Source organism: Pezoporus occidentalis, unplaced genomic scaffold, assembly GCF_034315485.1.
Source record: "Pezoporus occidentalis ecotype Australia unplaced genomic scaffold, CSIRO_AGI_Poc_V1 ctg12, whole genome shotgun sequence".
NCBI lineage: Eukaryota > Metazoa > Chordata > Aves > Psittaciformes > Psittacidae > Pezoporus > Pezoporus occidentalis.
The window spans coordinates 8,051,790-8,061,716 of NW_026912994.1; the positions used below are offsets into that span (position 1 = coordinate 8,051,790).

General features: G+C 44.3%; 1 protein-coding gene across 5 annotated transcripts in view; it reads right to left on the bottom strand.

The window, feature by feature from the left end:
- GLI2 (GLI family zinc finger 2) overlaps nt 1–8,403 on the bottom strand; it is a 198,867-nt gene extending 190,464 nt beyond the window's left edge. For 4 of the 5 annotated variants that reach the window (XM_062607127.1, XM_062607128.1, XM_062607129.1 and 1 more), the window contains exon 1: nt 3,950–4,171. The gene's annotated coding sequence lies outside the window, so the exon portion shown is untranslated. Of the gene's footprint in view, nt 1–3,949; nt 4,172–8,282 lie in introns of those variants that run through there. The other variant, XM_062607126.1, reaches the window with a different exon arrangement.
- Nucleotides 8,404–9,927: the final 1,524 nt, after the last annotated feature.

Genomic DNA, 9,927 nt, shown 5'->3' on the forward strand with positions numbered 1-9,927 from the left:
ACAACAACTTTCCTGTTCCTTCCCTGCCCCACATTTCAGCTTTTCTATACTTGGTTTTGTTTACAAGAAGTTAAAGAGTGTGGGGTGTGGTTATACAGTAGGCAAGCATGAACGAAGAAAAGTTCTGTGGCCTCTGCTGGACTTACACATCTAGTATGTATTCACTCACAGCTGAAGTGGCCTGCAGAAAATTAGACCTGATTACCCAGTATTTCCATTCCAGTCATTTGTTCACAAGGGAATCTTGCAACTTTGCCTCTTTGACTATCAAGATAACCCAACAAGATCAATTCTGTTTACTTGTACATCAAATACCAGTTAAATTCTAGAAGATGCACCTTTATGCGATCTGCTGTACACATGTCAAGAATTGTACATGTTGCATGCACATATATGTGTGTACATATAAGTTGAAATGCACAGGTTCGCGTTTTATTTACCTTTGAACATGATGCCTTCTTGCCATCGTTCATACTAACACTCATCCTTCACTATGATTTTATTTAGTGCTGGTTTAATTATTCCCAAATACCTCCTGTTGTTTTGGTTTTCTTTAAAAGGACCCTGGCAACAGAGCTCAAGCAAACCTTAAATACCACTTAATGCTTTGTGGCAAGTTGTTCAAATGCACAACAGTTTAAAATATTTAGCCAGGTATATAAGGGGGTTGTGCAGCTCTCGAACAATGCCCTGGAATCTTTCCCATCAGTAAAAAAGCAGACGAAAACCAGAGACTGCTTAACCTCAATGCCTCAGCAGCAAGTGAGAAGTGCAAATATAACATTTCTATAAAGCCCTGGAAGCTTCATAGAAAGGGAGTGGCAACTAATTAGTTTGATGCTATAGTCACATCTAATGTTCCTAAGTAGCTGCTTTGAAAAAAGCTCGCTGCCTTGAAATCCTTGGCCAGATTATTAAGTAGAGGCTTTGTCATGGAGCAGTAGATAGGTGTTTGCTGCACAAATGCATACAGATTTTGGTGACTGCTTACTGAATCCACTGCCTCCACTAATCTGCACTGGAAACTTCACTATGAACAGAGCACTTCTCACGAGTACAAAAGCATGGAGTATCTGTGTACCTTTCAGACTACAGGGCAAACAACTGGCTTACAGTAGGCCACCAAAAACAGGCGAAGGTGATTAATCAAGTGTTCTCCCTAATTATAAGCAAAGAACAAGGACAATGATACTGATATTAGGTCAGATGCTCTACCATAACCTTAAATAATAAAAAGATAGGGACAGAGAACTGGAAAACTCATCAGAAAAAGTCAAAATCTCTAAATAAAGTATCAGAATCATGAAAAACATATTTTCAAGTTATACAACCCTGTAGTGAACACGTAACTGTTTCCCTGATCACACAGCCCCAGAGCCTGTACAGCTTCTATGCAAACATGCCACTGAAAGGAAAGTTGTGGTACAGACCTTTAAGATCATTAGACTCACAGAAACTATAGTCAAAAATAGCTCTTTGCCATAAAAGTTTAAGCTGATTTTCAAAACAATGCCAAAAATCCTGGTCATTCTATCTATGCTGCAAAAAGACTGTGTTTCGTAAGTATGACTTCGGTGTGCCATTAGGGAACGCAGGCTGTTGTGTACTGGATATATGAGGTCAGGTTCTGTTTTCTTTTATACAAATATAAACTGGAGTAGCTGTATAGTAGTAGATTTATATTGGCATATGCATCTAGTTCACATTCTTCTGTGGCTCTAATTTTTCTCTAAATGAATGACCTAACACAAGCAGTATTTGTCCATCTGTATATATCCCCCCTGACATACTGAAAAAAAGACATAGAAAGGAAGTTGGAAACAGTCCTTGGGATCTGTTTTCCTTTGAAGAACAGCAGTTGCATTTCTGGGCACTTCAAAGTCACATACTTTAAGCAATAACAACATTTGAGATGAAGTGAATCTTGCCTCACCTTGCTTTAAAGATTAGCTCTTTCACAAACATGCACTAGAGGCTCAGCTATATATACCCGTAGATTAACAGTTCATCTTCAGTGGATCAGGCACTTCTCACTGCCACAGATAGGTCGTATTTTCAATCAAATGACAATTTTTCAAGAGTTGTTTACAGTGGAAAAGCCATAATGAATTTCATTCACTACTTAAAAAGTTGACAGTTTTGCAATAACATTCAATATGACACTTTTATTGCAATTCAGAGTTTGACAGGTGTCAACATTTCCTGAAGTTCCAGCCAAAATATGAATTACCATACCCACTCATCAGAAAAGTTGAACCAAACCAATTCACGCTGTAGTTGCTGTATGCAGCAATTACTATGCATTTCAAACATCCCGGGAGCACAAACAATTATTTAGTAGGATCCCCTTTTCCCAGTGAATGTAGTTTCTTTTCTAGTTAAGTGAATCAGAAGTGAATGGGTTTTTTGTTGGTTTGCTGAGTTGTTTGGGTTTTTTAAGCAAGGTAGCTAGAACAAACAGATCAAATCAGCAATTCTTCTAACAAATCAGCCTATTCCACTTCTGTATATTTTGAATTTCATAGCTTATTTACTTTACTTTTTTGGCACCAATTCCACAGTGCATGCCAATACAGTATTTGTTTAAATGCTGTTTTATGCAGCATGATAGTCAAACGTTTACTTTCAAATTCTTGCACATCCCAAGAGTCTCAGTTGCAAAAGAAAAGTAAAATAAAATGAAAGTGAAGAAGACTGCCAGGGAGGGGGCTGACAAAGTCCCACAACTAGTCCCTTTATCTGTGGCTGGGAAAATATAAACACGATACGCCAATAAAACACTAATTTCTATTCTCACCGAGGCGGACACCCAGGTTTCCAGCCCCTGCACTGTAAGGAACACGAGGGCAGCTACAGGCAGCCCCAGGCTTCGCTGGCTCAGCCCCGGTGACCCCCGCACCTGGGCGGTCGCTCAACCCGGTACCGGGAGGCCATGGCGGGCCCCGGCCTCGGCTCACCCGGGGCTCCGGCAAGGCACGGCCCCGCGCAGGGGGCACGGCTTTGCGAGCACTGCGCCCAGCCACCGCGCCTGCGGAACAAGAGCAGCCCCGTCCCGCTAAGTTCTGAAGCCCAGGCTGCAGGTTAGCAATACAGAAATTAATGTATACATCTATGTAACAGCCCGTAACAGTCAGGAAAGCCGGCAGCGTGGCCAGCGGCGGGACCACTGATAAACCATCCCAAGCCCCGGAGCTGGAAAAGTCAGGTTTCCCTGGAAATGATGGCAATCACTAGAGGCAGAAAAAGCATCTAGATGAGCCCATCTCCCTCCCTTCCTCTCTGATTGTTTTAAAGCCAATGAGTCCGGGGGAAAAAACTCTCAACTCTCTAAATCCTTAATAGGATTGGAGTCCGGGTCTCTCCAAGCCGCTCCTCATCACACAGGGATCAAGTTGCAGCAGGGAATTTTTTAAATTCCTCAGCAAATATACTTGTTGAAAGATTGCCCCTCCCGAGGGTGACGGGGGGGGGGGGGGGGGGCAACTTCGGTCCTTTTTTCTTTGAAAAGAAAAGCAAGCTCTCTAGCTCTCTGCTGGGTTTGGAGAGCCCGGCCGTCCTTCGGGACCCGGGGCAAGGCTGTCCCGGCGGCCGCTCGGGGCTGGGACTGTCACCGCAGCGCCCGGGAAAACGATCAGGGAGGCACAGCGCAGAGTCCGGTCCCGGGGGGATCGGGCCGATGGGGGGCACACGCTAGGCACGCACAAACAGAGACACAGAGACACACGCGGCGCACTCGCCTTGCTCACCTGCAGGGGGGACCGGGGATGGGACCCCCCCAAGGGCACCCACTGCGAGGAGACCCCTTCTCAAAATCTCTACCTTCTCTCACCCCACCCAACCCCGGCGCAGGGTACCTCGAGAAAAGTGGGAGAACAGGAGAAAGAAAAAATATATTGAAAAATTGTAAAAAAAAAACACAATGAAAAGACACAATAAGCATCAACTTTACCCAAAAAGCGGAGCAGCAAGTTTTCAGCAGGCGAGCCTTTTCTGCGGAGCGGAGCTGCTCCTCCGGACCCCCATCATAAACTTGGGGGAGGGGGGCGTGGGAGGGACTTTCCCTCCGTCCTTCCCTTTTGTGCCTCTCCCCCTGCTCCGCTCCGCTCCTCGCCAAAAGCTGCCGCGAATCCCGGCTGCGGCGCGATGTTCTCCGGATGCTGCCGCGGAGCAGCTCCGCGGAGGCGGGCGGGAAGGGAGGGAGGGAAGGCGGGCTGGGGAAGGCCGGCTGGGGAAGGCCGGCTGGGGAAGGCCGGGGGCAGTTTGGAGAGGTGCGAGGCGCCGCGGTTGCAGGGCGGCTCCTGCTGCCCATCAGCACGGGCCGGCGGCGGGACGCGGTGCGCGCACGTATACATGCTTCTATATAGATGTGTATATATACACACATACATACACACAGGTTGAAGTTGAGCAGCCTGCAGGAAAGCCGCTGGAGCGCTTTCAAGCTCTGACACGGAGGGAAACTGGCTGTAGGGTCTGTTTTCTCTCCCACCCCTCCTTCCCCCCCCCCCGCATTCAAATAAGAGGAAAAAAAAAGGGAATCAAAGCCTTCCCATCTTTTCGGCGCGGGAGCAGCGGAGCGCTACGGATCCTCTCTCCTCCCCCATCCTCTTTCATATCGGATAACCCCCTCGCCTCGACGAACCTCACTATTTTGGATGAGGGTTTCTCTCGCGCCGGGGTGGTATCCTCTCCCCTACCCGGCCCCGGAATGCCGCTCCGAGACGGGCCGCCTTCAGCACTCCCTCGCCCCCTGCTCAGCTGGAGCGCATCTGCCAGGAAACCACAAAAATCCCGCGTCCTCGGGGAAAGTAGCCCCCTTCCTGCTCCAAACGACAAAAGTTTGGCACTTGTGCAGATTCTCCCGCTCAGAGGCGGGGATGGTTTTCCTCCGACTTTGGTGTTTTGTTTGTTTGGGGTTTTTGTTTGTTTGGTTGGTTGGGTTTGGGTTGGTTGGGTTTTTTTTCTCTTCCCTGGGAGTTTGCGCTACCCTTCAACCCCCCCACCCCCACCCCCCGCCCCACCGGGGTGGGAGGCAGCAAAGTCCCGCGGAGCATCTCCGCGGCTGGGCTGTGGCTATAACCTGGAGGTGAGCCAGCCCCGGCCCACGGGTGCTTCAGCCTCCAGCAGCATCTTCGCTGGGAAAAACGTTCATTGAAGACTATTCTCTAAACGCGGTAACAGAGCTCACCGGAACATGGTAATGTAATCCACGTGTTTTGGGACCGAGGCTACAAGGAGAGGAAAAAGAGCTTCCAAAAAGTACCCTGTTACGACCCCCCAATATCTTTTCTTTCTCCACTGATCTGGTGCATTAATAGTGGTACCAATAAGAAATACAGCAGTTTTAACTTGGACTCTGGCCAGATTGGGCTTGTTACTTGATTTGTTTTGAATCCGTCGGCTATGGAATTTATCTAAAGTTTAAAACATAGTCAGATACTGCTGAGGAGGGTCACTGAACTGTACCAAAAACAAGCTGAAACTCGTCGTATCATCAGGGTATCTCACTCCAACAGGATTACGGCCAGCACCATAGCAACCACATGCCACATCAGCCCCCAGCTTCACTTTCAGTCCCTTGGGCAGTGTTAACATTTGCCAGCGGATTTGCCCTACACTCAACCCAGGTCCAGGCAAGTAGAAAACGTGCTTAATGCTACTCAGAAACTTTCCTCTTCTAGCCTGTGCAAAGCAACTTAGCTGGACTCCAGGCTCCATGCCACAATTGTCATCCTAAAAACCTGATACCAGTCTGGGGGCCTTCTGTCTGAAAGCCTGCACACCTCTATTTCCTTTTTTTTTTTCTTTGCTGAGGAGTGAGGCATGGCATTAGAAGGCTGTGGCACCAACTTTGACTATTTCAGGGCACCAACTGACTCCCAGGCACCCCCAAATCCCATTTATTCCATTCAGATAGCTTGGGGAGAACTGTGAGGCAACAGGTTATTTTGTCAATCACCAACATTGCAACTTTTTAGAGGGTCAAAAACTAGCAGTAGCATGCACCCACTATGTCACCCAAAGAAATTCCCTTCTCTCTCCATGGTATGCATGCAGTCCATGCTGGCACAGCAGCTCACCCTTACCTCATGCAGGTGGGTAATTTTGTGCTGACAGGAGTTTCATTGGACCTCCTACAGAAGAGTACCACACAATTGAGAAGGGGGCTTTGGTTACCAGAAGCAGGAATAAACCAGGTCTTTGATCTCCAGAAAACAAAGTCCACTTGTATTGCGAGGTTATTTTACCAGGGAAAGATGACCTAGCAGCCTGGGAGGTGAGTTAGAATAAGATGATTTTATATGATAAGAGAAGCTGGCAAAAAATTAACATTAGATGCATTCTAAATTCTTGCTTCATAGTTACAAACACAGGTATATCCAGACTGTTGGCCTAGAAGATTTTTAAAATCAAATGAAGGAATAATTAAAGGATTCATTCAGGGCAGTTCTGCAGTTAAGGACAGTTTCCTTTCTAGAATTCATACTTGTGAAACCTTCAGAAGATGGTGATTTTTAAGCCTGAAAGGAAACATCTCATTTTTGTCAGAAGGATGATGGCTTGCCATGCCCAGAGTTTTTTGGGAACTTTGAGTTGGCTTTTACATTATCTGACTGCTGTAGCTCATCCATCCTTTCCTCTCCTGCTCTGCTCATTGAACTGCCCTCTCTTAATCTTCCATAGGTGTCTGAGATTAAATAGATGACAGAATGACTGACATTTGGTATACATAAAAGAACCAAAATATGAACAAGGGGTCAAAGTGCAGCTCTTCCCTCTGGTCTTCCCTCCTGGCTCTTGTACAACCTGATAGGGATGAAACCAAGTAGCAATATAAAGACATATGACAACGTACACTTACTATACCTTGCTGTAGCACGAGTGTATGGATATAGAGGATACATTAAAAAATGTTCTGGTCTAAGGGAAGAGTTTTTTAATCACAGTTTAAAAAGAAGCTCTCACAATGGTGAAAGATTGACATACAGCCAGGTCCAGGATTGCTAATCTGGGATCTGTCCCACTTCTGTAAGGTCAGTGGAATGAATCTGAATGACTAGCCTCAAAGGGGACAAATGTGGCTTTTAAAATGTTTGATATAGTGCTGAAAGAGGACTGTAATTTTTTATTAAATAAGATATTTAAAGAAAGTTGTTGAAAAAACAGTGGGGGATGCTCCTTTTTGTTCTATTCATGTCTATAGGATTTATTTCTATAATGATAAATTAAAAAAGCCATTTGAATATTCCAAAAGATACTCACAGGTAGAAGCTACCAGGAAAAAAAAAATTCTCATTTAAATATACCTCTCTTTTAGAATGAAGAAAATAATTATATGTGGGATGATCACTAGGAGACAGAGGCCTAAAATCATGTTTTGTGCAACTCATATCTTTATGATGTCTGGTTTAAATCCAAGTGGGACTTTTTAAATCCAAGTGGGTTTTAAATCCAAGTGGGACTGTTTAAATCAGTTCTGCCCTGATTTAAACAGTTGTACCAGCTCTGGGTCAATGAAATTGCACCAAGTCTGATTGCACCCTGTATCTGTAGAATATAATTAATCACAATGATATTTAATACATTAATAATGTCATGTGTAATGCTGGCTCAGAATTTGTTAGGAGAATGGGTAAGATTTTTTGGCACAATACATTCCCTTCTTTTTTTAAAGTAGCCCTCTTACCTGGGGGAACCAGTAACTGTGGGTAGACAATGAGACAGTACTCATTGGGATGATACGCAGCTCTGATTCCTATCTGCCTCCATGTATGTGTTGTCTCTTGTTTAAAGCTTCAGTGGGAAGTTCCTCGAGGCAGGTGCCATCTTCCTGCATTCTACATTTTGATTAAGGCCTATTTTATTCTTCCTCTTTCCCAAGTATCTCCAAACTATAATTTCAATACCAATTCCCTGATACTTCCCCCCCCCCCCCAGAAGGATCCATTCTTGCCAAATTTAATCTGTATTGGGTCATTAGTATTGAGCTAATGCGATAAACTCTTTTAAGGTTTTTCCATGATTATGGAAGGATACATCCATGCTACATCAGCAAACGAGGTGTTACTTTTATTTACTGCAAAACTGGCCTGGAAGACTGCCTTTCATTTCAGAGAGCATGTAAGATCTTATTCAACTTTAAAACCAAATTGAAATGTCCTGCTAAAACAGGACCTTATTCACATGGCTACATACACTGAAATTACTGCTTGTAAAATGATAAGCAAGTCATTTGAATGTGCATTCACCATGAACTAGGAATGTACACGCCATCTGTTTACCTGTCTTAGTAGAAGGACAGAAGCTTCTTCAAAATGCACAGAGCCTGTCATGTCTGCACAGTTTTCAAGAAGTGTCACACTTGTGGCTGCTCTTTGCCAGACCCAGCCTGTTCTCAAATGGTGAGAGGTCCCTTCTCCCATTCAGCTCTGAAACAGAAAGCATTTTTTGCTGTAAGAGTAGGGACTTCAAGCTCCAGCAACCAAATTACAGAAAATTTAACATGGAAAGCTTGGGTCTAGGTCCATGCCTCTCACTGTGTTTCTAGTTGCAGAAAAGCAGCAGTACATTATGCTTACCTGAGGAAAGGAGAATAAGCGGCACTAGAGAAGCATTGCACTTTGGCATGGATGTGAAAACAAAATGCACAGATTCTGAGGGACATTCTTTTCTCATGATACTTTGCAGTTTCTCATTCTTTATTCCTCTTCTCCCTGTCCCTCTAACTGCAGTCCCTTTTGACAGATAGGGAATGGACTACAGGGCTATGCCTACCTGGGAGTTTGAGAAAGGAGACAGGCAGCCCACCAACCTTGCAGGGACTTCTGGACTTCATCTGTCCCCAACAATGCTTGATTCAATGAGGAGACAGATAACAATTTTCCTACCCAAGGTTGGTTGGGTTACTCAAAGTGTTGTTTTTTTAAAGGGAAGACAGGAGAGCAGGGAGTGGGGTACAAAAACTAGTTAACTAGGGTACCTGTATGTGGCATTGTGTGAAGAATTGCAAAGAACTGGAGTTGGCAATGTACAGAAAGCAAAACTCAGCCACTGATAATGAGATTTGTTAGAAGCTATATTTATATTTCATGAGGGAAAGCTAAGGAAGAGACTTTTCATTCACTCAAGGAAGAGAAAATTTTTTGGGATTTGTAGAAAACCAGAAATCCTTGTCTGTACAAAATGTGTAATCTAGTGCTTTACACATTACACTATACTGCATGTACACACTGTGTGTATCAATATATATATACTGATGACCAATTTGCATGGTTCTGCCCTGATGAAATATTACCTACAGTGGCCAGCAATTTTAATAAAAGTTTGTGCTTTCCACCAGAAAAAAACCTCCAAAACATTATCCATTTAACCTTTGTGGTTTCATAAGTATTAATTAGGATGTCTAACACTCATCCAATGACAGATAAAGATACACTGATAAAGCTAGAAAGGAAATCCTGATTCCTAGGACCCAAGTTCAGGCTACTAGATGGTGCTGTCCCAAGAAGACTTCCTCTGTCAGAGCTCAGTCTTCTTTCCACTGCCTTGACTTTAGGGGTATATAAAGTGAAAACATCTCACTTTATTTGCTTTTGTAAGTCACTCTTTGTAAGTTTTTTGGAGGAATTACAAATCTTCTAATTGAGATTTCAGCAAAAGCATGGACTGCCACAGTAGTCCTAGTTTTAGGAGGCTGTAAAGGAGTAAAAATATTAGAAACAAGAATATGACCATATAAGCCTCATCTCAGAGTTCTTGTATACTTAAGGCCCCTGAATATAAGATCTCCAAGGGCTGCAGAATGACAGCCAAAGTTGTATAAATGCTAAGAGTTTTGCAAGAGGCTCCTAATTTTTACTACTCAAATTTTCAGAGGTAGCTTGCCTTCTTTGAAAATAAGGTGTCTGTGAGTTACCTCAAGTCAGG